The 18,140-nt window shown below is 42.6% G+C and overlaps 1 protein-coding gene across 12 annotated transcripts in view; it reads left to right on the plus strand.

The window, feature by feature from the left end:
- The window catches only part of LOC308477259 (uncharacterized protein), a 198,026-nt gene that overhangs the window by 103,048 nt on the left and 76,838 nt on the right, over window positions 1-18,140 (plus strand). For 3 of the 12 annotated variants that reach the window (XR_013986407.1, XR_013986409.1, XR_013986412.1), the window contains exon 3: window positions 2,515-4,881. The exons of 7 other annotated variants lie outside the window; for them this stretch is intronic. The gene's annotated coding sequence lies outside the window, so the exon portion shown is untranslated. Of the gene's footprint in view, window positions 1-2,514; window positions 4,882-18,140 lie in introns of those variants that run through there. 2 more of the 12 variants (XR_013986410.1, XR_013986411.1) reach the window with 1 other exon arrangement.

Genomic DNA, 18,140 nt, shown 5'->3' on the forward strand with positions numbered 1-18,140 from the left:
AATGGAAAGAGGTATTGACACCCAGTATCCCAAGAGCTGAAGGGCCTGATTGTAGCGACATTGAATTCTGCATATTAACATAACGAGAGATCCTTGTTGAAGATGACATACTGGGACTGCTATATTAGGTGTATTGATAAAGCTAGGTAGATGTATAGTAAGGAGTATGCAAAGCTAAAACTGTGATTGAAATTTGAGAAACGCTTGAGTTAGGCCTTGAATGACTCCAGCATTGAGTGTACAGTCAATAGATACCCAGTCTTTTGGGTAGATCAAAAGCTGCATTTATATGATTGAGAAATTGGTATTAAATGCTCAGATTGGGATCATTAAGCACTAGTAAATCTTGGCTTTCTGTAACAGTTTTTAAGAATAAAATTGTAAGTGACAACAGTATGTTAAACTGCCTTCCTATTTACTGGGGCATTAGCTCTTATACGTAACAGAGGTAGGTAGCCAGCATGGTGTTCTCTAGATATTGCACCACAGCTCACATTATCCTTAGGTAACATGGCCAGTGGTTAGGGATGATTGGAGTTGTAGTTCAGCAATACCAGGAGGGTACCATATTGTCTGTTCCTTCTCTACAGCATCCTCGTCACAGATCTTCAGGAGAAATCTTGCAGAGTATCCCATGAATTTTAGAATTTAGACAGGCTTGGATTGGAAGAGGCAGGCATTCTTTTGCTGTGACGCCACAGCTGTGGAACTCACTTCGTCAGGAGACTTGTGGGGTCCAGTTTTTGGTTATCTTCCACAAGATAATGAGGATGTTTCTGTCAGAAGTCATTATTCAGAGCAACTATGTTTTACAAAATATTTTGCCATGGTTTTTATTAATACTTTATTTTGTTGATCTGTGACCTGCCTGGAGAGTATACATTCTAGAAAGTTGGCTTAGAAACATAAATGATAATAATGATACGTACCTTGTGGTAATTTGCACCCTTTTGCAAGCATTCTTTGTGGCTTCTGTTGAATCATGGTTCAGTTGAATCCATGCCTGTGTCAGAAAAACTAAGTCAGACAACGCAGGCCTTCACTTTGTAGTTAATAAGGGATTATATGCACAAGAGAGACAGCTGCAAAGTGGGTTCCCTTAATGTTTTAATTTTTTTAAAAAATCCTTTTTTAACTAGTGCTGTAATTGTTTTATTTCCTACTTTGCACACTATCTTTCTCTGGACAATTCCTGTGGATTTGATTCCTTTTAGAAGTGTATACATTGGCCTAATACAGATGTAAATAATAGTTCCCAAACATACAGCACAGAATCATGGTTTAGGTCAGTAAGCTAAGCTGTGAGGACATATATGTATAGAAAAGCATCAGTGAAAAACCTTCCCATCACTTTATAAGCATATATATAAAGTATAGTTTGTGTGGTACAGTTGTTATCCTTAGCCATGGTCACTGCAGATCGTTTGTGTACCAGCCATAGTTTTCAAATATATAGTTGAAACTCGGAAAATTAGAATATCGTGGAAAAGTTCATTTATTTCAGAAATTCAACTTAAAAGGTGAAACTAATATATAAGATAGACTCATGACATGCAAAGCAAGATATGTCAAGCCTTTATTTGTTGTAATTGTGATGATCATGGTGTACAGCTGATGAAAACCCCAAATTAACAATCTCAGAAAATTAGAATATTAAATGAAATCAGCAAAACAAGGATTGCAAATAGACCAGTATTGGACCTCTGAGAAGTAGAAGCATGCATATGTACTCAGTACTTGGTATGGGCCCCTTTAGCATCAATTACTGCCTCAATGCGGCGTGGCATAGATGCTGTCAGCCTGTGGTACTGCTGAGGTGTTATGGAAGACCAGGATGCTTCAATAGCAGCCTTCAGCTCTTCTGCATTGCTCGGTCTCATGTCTCTCATCTGTCTCTTGGCAATGCCCCATAGATTCTCTATGGGGTTCAGGTCAGGTGAGTTTGCTGGCCAATCAAGCACAGTAATCCCATGGGCATTGAACCAGGTTTTGGTACTTTTGGCAGTGTGGGCAGGTGCCAAGTCCTGCTGGAAAATGAAGTCAGCATCCCCATAAAGCTCATCTGTGGAAGGAAGCATGAAGTGCTCCAAAATCTCCTGGTAGACGGCTGCGTTGACCCTGAACTTAATGAAACGCAGTGTACCAACACCAGCTGATGACATGGCTCCCCAAATCAACACAGACTGTGGAAACTTCACACTGGACTTCAAGCATCTGGCATTGTGTGCCTCCCCATTCTTCCTCCAGACTCTGGGTCCTTGGATTCCAAATGAGATGCAAAAGCTGCTCTCATCAGAAAAGAGATTTGGGGAGTACCAAAACCTGGTTCAATGCCCATGGGATTACTGTGCTTGACTGGCCAGCAAACTTGCCTGACCTGAACCCCATAGATAATCTATCAAAACATCTTAACTAGAGTAGAGCCAAACTGAGGGAACCGTTTTGCAAATGTTCTTTATAATGCCTTCCCACAGCAGGGCCGCTTTTTGACTTTTTTCTTTTCATATGACTCAGAAGGACATGGAAATGCTCCCTGGGCCCAGGGGCTGAACTGCTGATCCCTGCCTTGGCGTCCTGCTGCGCTTCCATTGGCTGCCCTTACAGCACATTGGCCTGCCCCCCTCAACCACACAGGGCCCTGTTTCCTCTTGCTGAGTGAGAGGGCAGGAAGTGAAATAACCACAGTGTGGCACACTAGGACGGCAAGAGTTCGCCCGGTTGTCTGAATAATATAAAATCCATTTCGCCGTGAGGCACTGTAACAACATCTCCTTTATGACATATCATGTCCCCTTTAAAGCATGCCTTTTGCCCTGAAAATATTTTGGGGTGAGAATTCCAAGGTATTGCTAATCTTAACATATAACTCTGAAGACGTGTTGCTTAGGATGGGCCATGCCAGCATGCAGGCTTTCAAAATGAGAAATTATGTGTACTTTGAGGAGTTTGGAATGAGTATTGTATTGAATTTAAATTATGACTCAGAAAGATGCACAACAAAGACCCTTGCAGCTTGCCATCCTTTTTTCTGCTGAGAGAATTAGTAAGCTTTTTTTTGCTAAGATATTATAGCATGCTTTGATTTTCTTTTAACGTTGCTTTTATTCTTGCTATCATTTGCTATATGTTTTTGTTCCAAGCTCTCTGACATAAAGACGTGTATTGGAGCAGACCCATCCACTTAGCTGCAGTTTAAGGGCTTCTTTATAACATAGTTAGATCATCTTGCAACAAACACAGTATTTCACTTTGCAAGACAGAGTTTTTGTAAAGGGAAGAAAATAGGTATCAAAAAGTTTATTTTGACAAAACAGTTCATTCTTGGTACTCTATAGTTTTAGCAGTGTCAGCCACATTTATTTAGGATTTGCGTACTTATATCCTATTCCTCAGTAAATTTCCTGGTACGTAAGACCCATTGATTTTAAGGGAGCTCATTTCAAAATGAAGAGCTTGATCTGCTCAATCCCTTGCTCTATCCTTTCCCTCTCCAACTTCCCTGATCTATGTGCGGAATTTCCTCTTCCTGACTAGGCCCCTCCACATTCGCACAGCTGCACACAACCTGCTCACCTGGGATAGACGGAAATCATCCCCTGGCAGGCACAGGAGTGGTGTATGTTAAATAGTAAAAATTATTCTGAATATAGCCACAAATTCTAAGTAGGGATGAAGATGCTGTTGTTGGAAAAAATACTGGTTTTGTATTTGTTACTTTTCTGAGTTTCAGTGTTTAAGTTCCATAAAAGTTGTTAGGGTTTTTGCAACCATTGCCTTATCCTAATTAACTATGGCTAATAAGGTAAAGTCAACATAATGAAAGGGAAATAGTTGCAGAAGCAATGTTCATATGTTACATGGCAAACCAACTTGCGTTTGTGTTTCAAGTTGAGCCGTACATTTTTTGAGACCATGATGTTGTTTTTCCTACATTACCATATATTTCTAAATGCAGTAGCTAATTTAATAGGAAATAATGTGTAATACATAATTAAAATTGTAATTCATCACAAGCTAAAGTTATGGATACGTGTAATTTCAATTCCCTCTGCATAGCATTATTGGCAGGTGTCATGATATGGATAATAATAATCAATTTAAGATTTATTTTTTCTTTTAAGTAGGAATTGTGTTATGTAGAAGTCATAAATAAATGTAAAGCACAAAGTAAGCTACTAAAACACTTTACATTTTGGTATTTAATTGGCATATGGTGCAGAATGATATAGAATTATCTATAATTATCATCATCTCTGTTTTCGAAACCACAGTCTGTTTTCTGTGTTGTATAAAAAGAGTTTTAAGAACTATACCACAGTCCTACAATTCAATATTGTGATATAGTACATATTACAGTACAGTGGTACCTCGGGTTACAGACGCTTCAGGTTACAGACTCTGCTACCCCAGTAATAGTACCTCGGGTTAAGAACTTTGCTTCAGGATGAGAACAGAAATCGTGTGGCTGCAGTGGGAGGCCCCATTAGCTAAAGTGGTGCTTCAGGTTAAGAACAGTTTCAGGTTAAGAACGGACCTCCAGAATGAATTAAGTTCTTAACCTGAGGTACCACTGTACATCTTTGCTGCCCATGTTTGTTTTTAAAGTCAGCAAATTTTGCTAGTCAGTTACTCTTTTGGTAAACCACAGCATATTCCATTCTCAGGCTCTAATCCGAAGTTTCTTGTGTCTCTTTATTCTGTTGAGTTTTAATTGGACTAATACATTACTGTAAAGCAAAAAAAAATTAAGCGCAGATGTATGCTATCCATAAATGCAGGGATCCAAGTCCAATTTCGGAGCTACATGTCTGGACCTGTGTTTTGAATATCTGATCACTATTTTTACTAATTGAAAGAACAATAAAATGTGGTTTTAGAGAATGTTGCCTCCGTATTCATGTTCTTAGACTTTGCCCTATTATCTAGTTGTAGGATCCGAGATGTTGAAAAATAGGGAGAAAACATATTTGAAGGATAAAGAAGTTGTGCAGTCTCAAGGCTCAAGAGGCAAGTGCACCATGTTTGACATGTTACATTATTTGTAGTTTAAATCGCCTTATTTTTATTTGCTTTTTGACAAAAAAAGTCTTCAAGGTATCTTAGAATGGCAACCATAAAATTCCACACCAAAAATAAAGATACATTACACTGCAATACAGAGTTTCATTTATGTTATTTATAAAAACATTTATATATAGCTATTCATTTTTTTAAAAATCAGAGCGGTTTAGAAAAATCATACAGAAAACCACATCATAAAAACCATATTGCCAGATCTTTTGATTGTGCTGGTGTTGAGGTGCAGGGAGAGATCCTGAGATGCTGTGAAGATGACCCAGTGCCTGGTGGGCCAGGAGGTGGCTGGGACCGGATGAAGCCTAGCAGACAGAGGAGGGATGGTGGTGGAAAAACGTGAACGCTCCCAAGACAGGCAAGAAATAACCTGTCCCACTGCTTCTCCCTTCGTTCTCTGAGATTGTACTCCTCCAACTGCATCTGCAGATCTTTAGCAGTGGCAACCATGGCACGATGACATCCAAGAGAAATAGCACCAAAGAAAACTTCAAGACTGGTCTTCGATACTTAGAGGAGCATCACCCCACCCCACATAGAGACTGAAGCTTTTTTAAAAGCACTGTAGGAGAATGGAGGGTGATACCAAAAAATGACATTAACCTCTGAAATTTGCTGTCTGAAATAAATTATTTGTGTTGCTTCACGTTCTAGAAGCAAGTGTAGCAAAATAGTTCTAGTTGGTGACTTGAGTAATGTAGCTCTGCAACAGTGTTAGAAACTGAGATAAGAAAGCCGGGAGCTAAATGGTGCCCTAAACCAAGGCTATGGGCGCAACAACGGCACACTTTTTATAACAAGAATACAAAGCTCAAAATGAATGAACTGCAGCTGAAACCTTATGTTCATTTTTCACATGGTCTGGTCCTGATCTGAAGGCTTCAAAAAACAAAGCCACGCTATCCCCTGCCCGCCCCCTTCATATTCTGAAGAGGGTCTCTTCTCTAGTCTTCAGAGAGTGGCTGGAAGTGGGAAGGCAGAAAAAATGTCCTCCTTTCCTTCCACACTGCAGATAAGCCCTGGATTCTCCCTACACCCCCTTTCCTTTGAAGTATGGTGTGCACACAGTCTCAGAGGCATGATGCCTCTGGCACTGGAGAGCATAGAATTGTCGAGTTGGAAGGGACCCCAAGAGTCATCTAGTCCAGCCCCCTGCAATGCAGGAGTCTCAACTAAAGCATCCATGACAGATGGCCATCCAACCCCTGCTTAAAAACCTCCAGAGGACTTTTGTTTTCCTTGAATTCCTGGTCAGCGCCTGGCACTTCCCACTTGGAAATACTTAAATCTAGTTCTGCATCACACACCAGATACTCTAGGAAGCCCACAACCACGACAAGACAGCCACCCCAGCAACTAGCATTCAGATATATACTGCCTACAAACACAGAGGTTTCTAGGTAGCTGTTATAGCTAATAGCCACAACAGACCTTTCATGAACATGCCACGCACATCCTGTTAACATCATCTAAGCCTGTAGCCATCATCACATCTTGTGGCAACAAATCTCATAGTTTGACTATGTACCGCAGGGGCAGATATTGTGGCACACCCCATATTATGTTGTTGGACTACAATTCCCATCAGCTCCTACCAGCCCCCATACCTGATGGCTTCGGTTGGTGGGAGTTGTAGTTCAACAGCATCTGGCTTGTTCGGGGTGAATAAATTTGTGCCTAGGAATCTCCCACCATTGTGCTTCATTGGATGACTAGTGTTACAGAAGATGCGCAATGAAGGCGATCCCCTCCCTGTGGCTGTTAATTGGCTACATTCATTAAATGCTATGCGAGGTATATTTACATTGCAAGCATATGCATGTCTAGGCAGAAGTGCACCCCGTGGGATTCAAGCGGACTTGCTCCCCAGCACATGGACGATTGCAAACCTCAGGCTACCAGCCTATTCACTGGTATATCCCACTGAAAAATCCCACATGGGATTTGGGAGAGGACAGCACTGTGAAGTTGCAATGGATACACACTTTACTTGGAAGCCACAAGGCTTCCCTTCTGAACAGGCAGCTCTGCAGCTGCGCCATACACAGATTGCAAAACAAAAGGGCTCCCCAAATGCAAAACAAAAGTTACCCCCGAAATGCCTTTTTTTGCCTGCCAACTTCTCAGCCACACAAGACTAGCCCCGACCCCGCTCATTCTCCCCTTTGCTGCCCCCCAAGCAGCCCCGACTTCTAGCATCCCTCCCCGCAGGCGCCTCACAAAGTTTTCTCCGTCCCCCGTGGCGAGGCTCCCTCCAGCGGTACCTGCCTCTGGGCCACCTCCGAGTCCTGATAGTACTTTGCGGCCAGCAGTTCTGCCACCAGCACCAAGGCCAGGCCCGGCCGGGGCAAATGGGGTGGAGCAAGGCACTGGGAACTCCCTCCGCCCGCCTCAGCCTCGCTCGGCGCCGTTTCTGACAGGGGGACCTGGGGCTCCCCTCTTCTCCCCCGGCCATCGCCCACAGCCATAGCCGTTTCCCCGGACTCCTGGCCTGGCGCCCCTGAGAGCCCGGTGCCCTGGTGCCCCACACCACTATGGGTGAGACGGCCCTGCCCACTGCTATGGGAAAGTATGCCTTAGTTTAAGAACGCTTTGGTTTAAGAATGGACTTCCGGAATGGATTAAGTTCGTAAACCAAGGTACCACTGTGTTACAGCAGGGGAACTACACTTGTGACTATCACTTTTGACAGCTGCTACACTTTCAGACTGCATTCAGACAGTCCTCCAAACCATAACTGGAGGACTGGGATTTGAGAGCTCCTCCTTTCCCTTTCCTCATGCTCACAACTAAGTATATTACTTTCTGGCCTTATCAAATGCTGCTATGTCTAGGTCAACGAGCAAGTTTTGAGCAAGCCCTCCAGGCCAAGGCTGCAAACTTTCCCCATGACTTACTCCATGGTTTGGAGGATTGTCTGAATGCAGAATTAGTTTAGTATCTAAGCCAACTCAGACACTTGCTTACATATTCCCTGATGGTTTTCTTTTTGCCCATCACAACAGTTTGTATTGTGATTGAGTTAAATGTTTTTTATTTTAATGTTCCTGGGTTTCCCCCCATCTAATTTGGAGTACTATACGTCTCCAGTTTTACATTTAATTCCTAAGCAGATTTCCTTGGAAGTAGCTACCTTTGAATTATTTTAAAATGTATTTAGGATTACAGCCATAAGTAGGTAGAAAAATATAACTGGAATAAAGTAAGTTAATAAGGTTGCCCCAAATTTGCCTGTTTTCTTGAATAATTCCATTTTTATTTCAGACTGGTACTATTGCAATATCTGTGGTGAAAAATTATACAGGTCAAAATAGAGAATGTGGTAAACTTGTAGCAGTTCCATAGCTTTGCTTATAGTTTCAAAATGTGTAGGGATTACATTATCTGAAATGAAATATTTCTGCTCTATCCAAATGACTAGTTAAGGTCAGCATGATAAAAAATAGAAAAATCAACTAAAAAACTGAACAATTAGCATTTTTAAAAAGACATGCAGTTTCACCTTTCTTGCATAGCTCATTAAAGCATTATTTTAAAAATTAACTTACCTTGGCATTTGTGCGACATTCTGACAGCTTAATCACAAAACAAATTTCAAAACAAATAGGCACTGTCTTTTATATGGGGTCTCTAAATCCCTAGTAATTGATACCAGACCTTGGTAGAGAGAAAGAGTTCAGTTCCCACAAGAGAAGGTTTTTCACAGCTACCTCACACAGAAGTAAAAGAGAAAAGTTATTGTCTTCCATAAGTTTCCGCAGCTAATCTTAGGGCCTTCAAGGTATTCCTTGTTACTTCAGTATAATACTTCGCTAGAAATTTAAAAGAATCACTTCTTTTTTCAAACCCATCATCCTTGGAAATTTTATAAACGAGTTCCTAATTTCTCAGACTAAAATGTCAAACCATAGAGATATAAATAGCACAATAAAAGCTTTGTAGACGGTGCAGTAAACATTAGAAATAATATTTGCTATCATACCTGTTAGAGTATATTTTGAACTGTAGCCTATTTATCTACAACAATAGCACAGATAGAATAATATGTCATTAAAATAATTTAGTGCTTTTTTTCAGAACTCTGGAGCATATTTTTTAAAACGTGGCAGCAAAATACTGTTATGGATTGTGGTTAAAATAAACAGAATAAATTTGGAAAAGTAAAGTTTGAAATAAAAATATGTACTGCCTGTCTTAAATTGAGATTATCAGTTATTTTTATTTTTTAATTAATTGGATTTATTCTTCCCAAGCCCTTGGGATGATGTGGGCATAACAATATGTTAATTATTATGATGCTTCCTTCTCTACCAGCAAGGATAGAAGTGTCTTCCAGAAGATGCACATGGTCAGGGTTGTATTGTAATGTACTCTATATGGGTCTGCCACATACAGACAACACTGTAGCTAGATGATTGATGGAAAGAGGCTATGACAGCACATGACTCTGGCACTCAAAAGCTTGTACTATCAGATCCGATTTGTGGTTCATGTATTAATATACGGGCAGCGGTCATTTTAGACATCTCCAGTTGATATGCAATCGCTGACGCATGGGTCCTCTTGGACCCAGAAGAAGGCAGAATGGGGGTGGAACAGGTCGGGGGGTGCTTATACATGCTCTGGTGATGGGGGGGGGGCAGGAATGGTCGGCACCTGTATATGAACAACTTGGGGCCAGGATATTTCAGAGGCCACCTGATCCCTTATATCCCTGCCCAGTCACTGAGCTTCAAAGACATTATTATTATTAATTAACAGTGCTTTTTCTAGAAAAAAAGGATGCCGGTCCTGCTCAGCTGCAAGTGGGGGTCAGAGGGAGGGTACTCTGCACATGCTCAGAGGCATGCAGCTCTTTCCCAATGCTAGCGTCGTTGCTTGGGCACCGACGAAGACGCTGATCATAAGTGGCCCACAGATTTTGGGAATGGCTTTGCAAGGTCAGCAGAAGAATGCTGATTACAGGTGGGCTGGAGGCTCTTGTTCCTAAGAGTGCCTGCCATTTTTGCCTTCCTCCAGCCTGCGGTTGAGTTGATCTCTGCTCACAGAGCAGCGTTTCTTGCTGCTTGCCCACCCTTTCGATGAGCAGCATGACCCCTCTTCCCTCCATGGCTGCCCTTCTGCAGCTCGCCACCCCACTCTCTGGCAGGAAAAGGGAAGGCTGCTTGCGCAGCACCCTGAGGCATGTCCAGAGCAGCAGAGCTCCTCCAGAGCACACTTGCGCCACCCTTTGGACATGCTCAGCAGCAGTGCTCCGGCCTTCACTTCATGCTTGCTGTGGCGCATGGAGCCACTCGAAAGGCTGGGAGAAGAGAGTTTCGCTTGGGGAGACAGATGTGTCACTGCCCTTTCCCTCCCGCTCCTCTCACTTGCTGTTGGGTGTAAAGATCAGTGCTTTTTTCCAGAAAAAGAGGTGCCAGTACTGTGTACCATTGGGTATGACCAGAAAAAAGCACTGATTTATTATTATTAAACTGAATTCAGATTTTGTAATTGTAACTGATTTTTATTTTCATTTTTTGTACACCCATTAGATACATTTGTGGTTAAGCTGTATATGAATTGTCAATATAAAAATAAAATGAGGGGCCTCAAGTGATCTGCCAGCCTTGATTTTCAAGTCACTGGGCCAGATCCCAAGCCCTTGGACCTGGTTGGTGCACCCGGTACATTTCTGTATTTTAGCCTCAGAGGGGCTCAGCAAAAGTGCCTTGGAAGAATGGCTACTGGAATGTAATGGCAGGGAGGAAGCTCAGTGCTCCTCATCCGTGCAAAATTTTTTTGGTTTAAATCAACTCCAGGTTCCTAGTTTCTGCATGATTATTGGTACACCCAGGCTCAAAGACACACAGATCTGCAGTCACCACATCTGGTTTATTGAAAGCAGTCTGGAAGGGAGAAACTGCTCATAGCAGTTATGGGGCTTTCCTTGCTTAATGTTTCTGAATTTATATTAACAGTATCCCCCAAAATTATTGTAGCTAAAGACATGTCTGCATGTGCAGATTGACGCATGATACATAGAACCTGTTTTTCCATGTGGGCAGAGACAGAAATGTGTAGAATACTCCCTATATTTTTCAGGGATCAAAAGTTGTGGTGGTGGTAGTTGTAAAAAGAGAGAGAAACATTTCCTGAAATATAATTCCAATAACATATATTATTATTACTAATAAGGTGGGAAAGGATTGTTGGAAGTACAGAATGAAAAAACCCCCCAGCATTCTGGCAATGGAGAGCCCTTGAGAGCAACAAATATTCCCTCAAACGAGGAAGGCAAGGAAGCTGTGAACAATGAGAGTAACAGCGTGTGCTGGTGGAAGAGAGAGAGAGAGAGAGAGAGAGAGATGATTTTTTGCAAGTTTCTTTGCATTGAGTTTACCCTATTTATATTGCACACAGTATCTTTATTATATAATTTTGCAGGAAGGTTAACTGACTTTTGATGCACCTAGCCCTCATCCATCTTTCAGGCATGGTTTCAAAACAATCACAGCCTCTCTGGATTCAGATAACAGAGAAATAGAGCTGGGTGTCATCAGCATATTGATAAAAACATGCCCCAGATTTCCTTAGGACTGTTTCCGTGGTTTCTATAGCACAACTGCCAGAGGGCAGACACAAAAGCCCCAGGGCGATTCTAGGTCCTACAAGTAGGAATGGAGCCACTGCAAAAGAGTACCACAGGCTCACACGAACCATTCAGGAGCATAGAGTGGTCAGAAGCTCTTGAGATAAAGCAACCGGGTGACATGCTCCATCCGTCTCTTGAAGAAGGTCAGCCAAGGCCATTTTGGTCCCAAACCCAAGCTGATGTTAAGGGAACTGAATGTGATTCATTTGCCTCCTATGTTAAGGGAACACCATCAGCATTATCATCATCAATCAATAAATACATCAATAAATAAATCATTAAATGTTTTAAGGTAAAATAAATATGAAAAAGAAAACATATTTTGAGTCATCCTTCATGCTTGTTTCTCACACCGAATGGGCATAGAAGGTCAGGGTTAGATCTTCTGCAGGTATGTTGAGTAACTAATAACTTTATATTGCATCTTGCAGGGTCATTTCAATCCCTACCACTTCCTATGCTTGGGGTTTTGTGGATGTGTGGTTGGTTGTTGTTGTTTTTTTGTTCTCTCAGTCATTTCCATGACTGAGTAGAATTTGACCACAAAAGCGGAAAGAGCAAAACCACAAATGGTTCACTAAATTGAGGGCTGAAGCACCATATGGCAATTCATACCTTGTCATAGCTGAAGACTACCTGGGACGTGGAGTTGTAGAAGGATGACACAAAAGTTTTCATTGCTGTCAGGTTGCATTTGATTCCATCAATCATTAAGGACAGGCTGCTCATTTTTTTCAATCTTCTGTTCTCCACATTTCCCCTAATATAATGGATTTTTGTATGCCATTTTCACCAAGATATGCATTTTATAACGTATTACTTGGCTAGCGAACTGCATTATAAAATTTGGAGAAGGACCAGTTTCAAAGGATGGCTGGGGTTCAGGCCTGCAGAACCAATGGACTCATGAGGTTGAGAAATGCAGCCTCGTCAGCTGTATAGGTTGCCAAGGTCTGACAATCTCCTGTTTTTTCATTCTGAGGCAAATAGCAAAACTAATTTCTCTACCCTAGAGACCATGCGTGGTGATGCATGGCTTGGGCGCAACAAGTTTTACAGTTCTGCTAAAAATGAACTTAAATATGTGTGTGACATCTTAGGGCTGGTCCAACACGTGCATTGAACATCAGTCTACTTGATGACTCAGCGCTGAATTGTGAAATGGCAGGCTTGAAAGCAAAAGATAAAAATTATATGGTTCTCATTTATGAGGAGTCACACACGCAAGCCATTAAAAGACAGGCAGTGTGAAAAGCATTAAATGGTGGTGAATATCTGGGTTGTGTTTTAATAATTTGTGTACAGAGCACAATATTTTATAGTGTTGTCCTTAATTTTATCCCGTATCTCCCCCACAACATTCTCCATCAATAAAAAATGAAAATAAATTGCTTTAAAAGATAAAAATTTTGAAATTATCATGGGTGGGGGGTAGAGTTTTTGTCACATTTGTCTTTCAGGGTGGCCTTCATTCTGCAACTCATCTCTCCAATTGTTTATGTTCTGCAGCCTTCCTAGGTGCCTCCACTTCCTTAAACAAAGCTCTGATTCCTTCAGTTTTGCTTTCAGTGTGGGAACCCATGGAGTTCCTGACTGCTGTTCTTTTTTTATTCTAGTGAACTCTTGTTTTACTTTCAAAGAAATTTGTGCATATTTATTTTAAAATTAAAGGAAAGACTTCTCCTGAAAGTAATACCAGTGCACACAGTGATCTCAGGCACTCAGTAGCCCTCTTCCCCAGCTTCAATTCATGCCCAGCGGGAAGATGTGATGACCTAACTCCTCCCAGGAGGCCTTTTCAGCCGGAAGGCTGCAGAGCATTGGAGAAATGTTCAGTGGAATGAATGTGTGCACACCAAATGTGTGCTATGCTAAGGTATGTTCAACCCTGCATTTGCTGAAATTATGAAGAAATTCCAATGGCAGCAGGGATGGAAAGTGAAGCAGTTTTGCAGAATAAGAAAATATTTGAGGACAGGTTTCAGCACAGCACTAATATTTTAGCTGCAATCTGAAGAAGTGTGTGTGAGCAAAGGGCTGTGCCCAATAAAATGCATATGCCTGATTGTGAATGTGTTGACAAGGACAAACTCAAATCAAAGAAACTTGCAAAGACTTTCTTTACAATGTGCAGATAAATGCACGAGGCACATTATGTATCTTTATTTTATAAATACCAATAAATGTGGCAGCCCATGCTGTTAGCCATTATTAAGAATTCCCTTTCAGGCATTAGAATGCCAGACCAACACACATACCTTGTTTTCTATGTGGTTGTGACAGATGCAGGTAACAATGCAAAGAACTGCTTCTGTTGTGTCTGGTTTGGTTCTGAGTTCTAGGCTCTTCACATACTGTGAAAAATATATCTCTACCACAGACTTAAATGCCCACTGAAATGAATTGACAGACCTGCACTTGACATGGAGGTTTGGGTCCTGAATTTCCGATAATAGCTTTATGACTTTTTCTTTTGCCAAATCATGAATTTCAATGTCAGTCTTTTGCATCATTGTAATGTTGACTCTTTTAGCCCAAAACAGCTGAAGCTATCTGGTTCTTGTCAAGGATTGTGAGTTTTATTGGTGCAGAACTTTCTTGAACTTTCTCGAAAAACACGCTTGCAGCTGTTGTTTATCTGTTTAGTCACGCGAGTCTGTGGGACTCAAGGTCACTGCTTGGCGGCGGCCAATATATCTTCTGCCTGCTGAGCAGTTCTGTATCAGTCCTTTCTTTCTGTTTTCCTCTCTGTTTTTACTTCTGTAACTGGACACTCCCTTATGAGCTGAAGTTTTTGTACCTTACTGAGGATCAATTTTTACACTTTTAAGCCTCCTCACTAAACTATTACTGAAAAATTCTGCTGCCTCTGTGTGTATTGTATTTGCACTCTGCACAGGAGATGGATCCCATGCATTTGCTACTCTGCTGCTTTCTGCCCATGCACTGGAGTTGCTGAATTCAGGCATGGAGACAGGGGGTGCCTGGATTTGCACCAGCCCTGTCAGTCCTTTCACACGGAGAGAGAATATACATTAGAAAATACAGTAATACCTCGGAAGTTGAATGGAATCCGTTCCAGAAGTCCGTTTGACTTCAAAAATGTTCAGAAACCAAGGCACGGCTTCCAATTGGCTGCAGCAGGCTCCTGCAGCCAATCGGAAGCTGCAGAACCCACGTCAGACATTCGGGTTCCAAAGAACGTTCACAAACCAAAACACTCACTTCCGGGTTTGCGGCGTTCGGGAGCCAAAATGTTCGACTTGCAAGGTGTTTGGGATCCAGGGTACGACTGTAATGCATTTTGCACGCCTGGACAAGAAAAAGAAAGACAGAATTGATATCTGCATACAGTGGTGCCTCGCAAGACGAAATTAATTCGTTCCGCAAGTCTCTTCGTCTTGCGAGTTTTTCGTCTTGCGATGCACGGTTTCCCATAGGAATGCATTGAAAATCAATTAATGCGTTCCTAGGGAAACCGCCTTCAGACCAGGTCCGGGGACACTCTGTCCCCGGACCTCTTCTGAAGGCTGGGGGGGGGGATAAGGGCTTTTCTTCCCACCCCCAGCATTTTAAAAAACCCCAGGACAGCGGAGGACTTCTCCGCTGTCCGGGCGATCTTAAAATGCTGGCGGGCGGCATTTTAAAATCGCCCCAGACAGCGGAGGACTTCTCCGCTGTCCGGGGCGATTTAAAAGCCCCTGGGAAGGCAGGCAGGGGGGACAAAGACTTTCGCCCCCCGCCCGCCTTCAGAAGGTGTTCCCGCCTTCCGCCCCGCTTCGGAACAGTGTTACGAAGTGGGGCGGCTGGGGCAGGTGTTCCCGCCCCCCCCCGCCCCGCTTCGGAACAGCGTTCCGAAGTGGGGCGGCTGGGGCAGGTGTTCCCCCCCGCCCCGCTTCGGAACAGCGTTTTAAAATGCTGGGGGTCGGGAGCGAAGCGTTCGCTGCCGACCCCCAGCATTTTAAAATCTCCCCGGGACAGCAGAGACTTCTCTGCTGTCCCGGGGAGATTTTAAAATGCTGGGGGTCGGCAGCGAACGCTTCGCTCCCGCCCGCCAGCATTTTAAGATCGCCCGGGGCAGGCGGGGGGGGGAAGGCAGGCGGGGGGGAGCAAAGACTTTTGCCCCCCGCCGGCCTTCAGAAGAGGTCCTCTTCTGAAGGCCGGCTGTGGGCGAAAGTCTTTGCTCCCGACCGCCAGAATTTCCCTATGGGCTTTCGTCTTGCGATGCAAGCCCATAGGGAAATTCGTCTTGCGAAGCGCCTCCAAAATAGAAAACCCTTTCGTCTTGCGGGTTTTCCGTCTTGCGAGGCATTCGTCTTGCGGGGTACCACTGTATTGAATGTTCTAAACAGAGTTGTAAAATTGGGGGGGGGGATAAGATTCATAACTGATTGAGAAAGGGGGATATTAAAACATGCATGATTGTAGTACATCAGATCTAACTACATAGAATCTGATGCAACACCCTGTTACTTTGTTTGAGAGCTGCACACCCACCACCAAGGGCCAACAATGTATGAAGAGTTTCTGAGTTTTGGGGATCCATGTAAAACAGTAACTGTCCTGACCACCTATACCTATTCTGTTGACCCCTCAGTAGATAGAGCAAAACCGTTCCGTTAAGTAACGCCCATGAAAATATTACAACTCCAAATTTGGTAATATAATAGCAATAACTACCTGGGGGCTGGGAAGCAGCATAAAACATAAATTTTTATCTTTTGCTTTCAAGCCTGTCCAGTCCTCCATCATTTTTTCACACAAACATTAATACTCATATCAGCAATAATATTAAGGTGAACATCCTTTCTGTGAATAACATTTTGCTTCATTTGTTACTTCACAATCAACCTCCAACTTTTCAAGCAGTCCCTGTAACTGTATTTGACAGCCATTTGGTTTGCAATGATAAGCCACGGGGACGTTTATCTCCCATGCTATGAAAAGTTTATTCTACTAATATCTGCTGGTCAAGCTGTGTTGAAGGCACAAGAGCGGGCAATGCTGGATTTTCTTCTGGTCAATTGGCAGCCCTAAAGATTATGCAAAGTTGGCTTTGATTTAGCAAATAGGGTGAGAGGGCACAGGAATGGAGGTGGTGCAAGAGAAGAGGAATATAGACAAGAGAGGTCTTGTACACTGTTTCAGCTCAGGGCCTCCTGGTCTTCTTTCCAGGCAAATGGTTGCCTTGGGCTCGATTTGTTCATGATACTGAAAGGAGATGGACGGCAGCAAGATAATCCCACAGGTAAAAGCATCCTCCTATCCTGCAAGTGTACTTTCTTCTCCTCACCCTCCTTTCTGTAAACACACCTTCTCAAGGCACACTTGCTCATAGAGGCAAAGTCAGTAAAGAGAGGAGTAGAAAATTAAGCTGACTGCACTATAGTGCTAGAGATCATACAGGAGAATTATTCCATGGTTATCCAGTCTGTATATAACACCTAGAGAAAGCAAATAACCAAGAGCTTTAGCATTTAAGCAGTTTTAAAATACAGCAGTTGGGTATTACTCAGTTTCTCTTGTAATTAATCATTATAAGCACAGTGCAAAGCAACTGTTACGTTTATTTTATTAATGATGAACTGTGATTTGATCCATGGAATAAGATGATATTTTGTGGGAGAGGAGTCAGACATCAGTTAATTAACCATGGGGATCAAATGATATCATCCTCCTGCCCACTGCCTCCTGTGCCCACCCTTTGGACTCCTGCCTGTCCCTGTAATCTGGTCCAGAAAAGCATTAGGTATAACCTACAAACCCTCAAGTGCCTAGGGAACTCAGATACCTCATTGAATGCCTCTTGCCATACAAACCTACTTGGTCATCCTTAGAGACCTGCCTCTAAGCAGTGTTAGAAAATTGGATATATAAACTAGGCTAATATATGACTCCTTAAACCAGGGTTACTGTCGCCAAAACAGAATGCCTAGTTGCCATTTTGGGGCCAGACTGCTCAAAAGTTGTATTTTTCAATATGATTTTTTGGTTCCTAGAATTCATTCTGATTGTGCAAATAAAATATAATGGGTAGAATTCTACAGGATGTGTTGCAAGTGTCAACAGTCAATATCCAGTGTGGTGTAGTGGTTAAGAGCGGTAGTCTCGTAATCTGGGGAACCGGGTTCGCGTCTCCACTCTTCCACATGCAGCTGCTGGGTGACCTTGGGCCAGTCACACTTCTTTGAAGTCTCTCAGCCCCACTCACCTCACAGAGTGTTTGTTGTGGGGGAGGAAGGGAAAGGAGAATGTTAGCCGCTTTGAGACTCCTGAAGGGGAGTGAAAGGCGGGATATCAAATCCAAACTCTTCTTCTTCTTCTTCTTCCCCAGCAGCAGCAGCACCAACACGAATTGATCAGATTAAAAAATAGCCAATAGAAACTGCAATAAAGATGTTTAAAATCATTCAAAAGCCTGGCACCAAAAATA

Source organism: Podarcis pityusensis (assembly GCF_964106645.2).
Source record: "Podarcis pityusensis genome assembly, chromosome: 5".
NCBI classification, from domain to species: Eukaryota; Metazoa; Chordata; class Lepidosauria; order Squamata; family Lacertidae; genus Podarcis; species Podarcis pityusensis.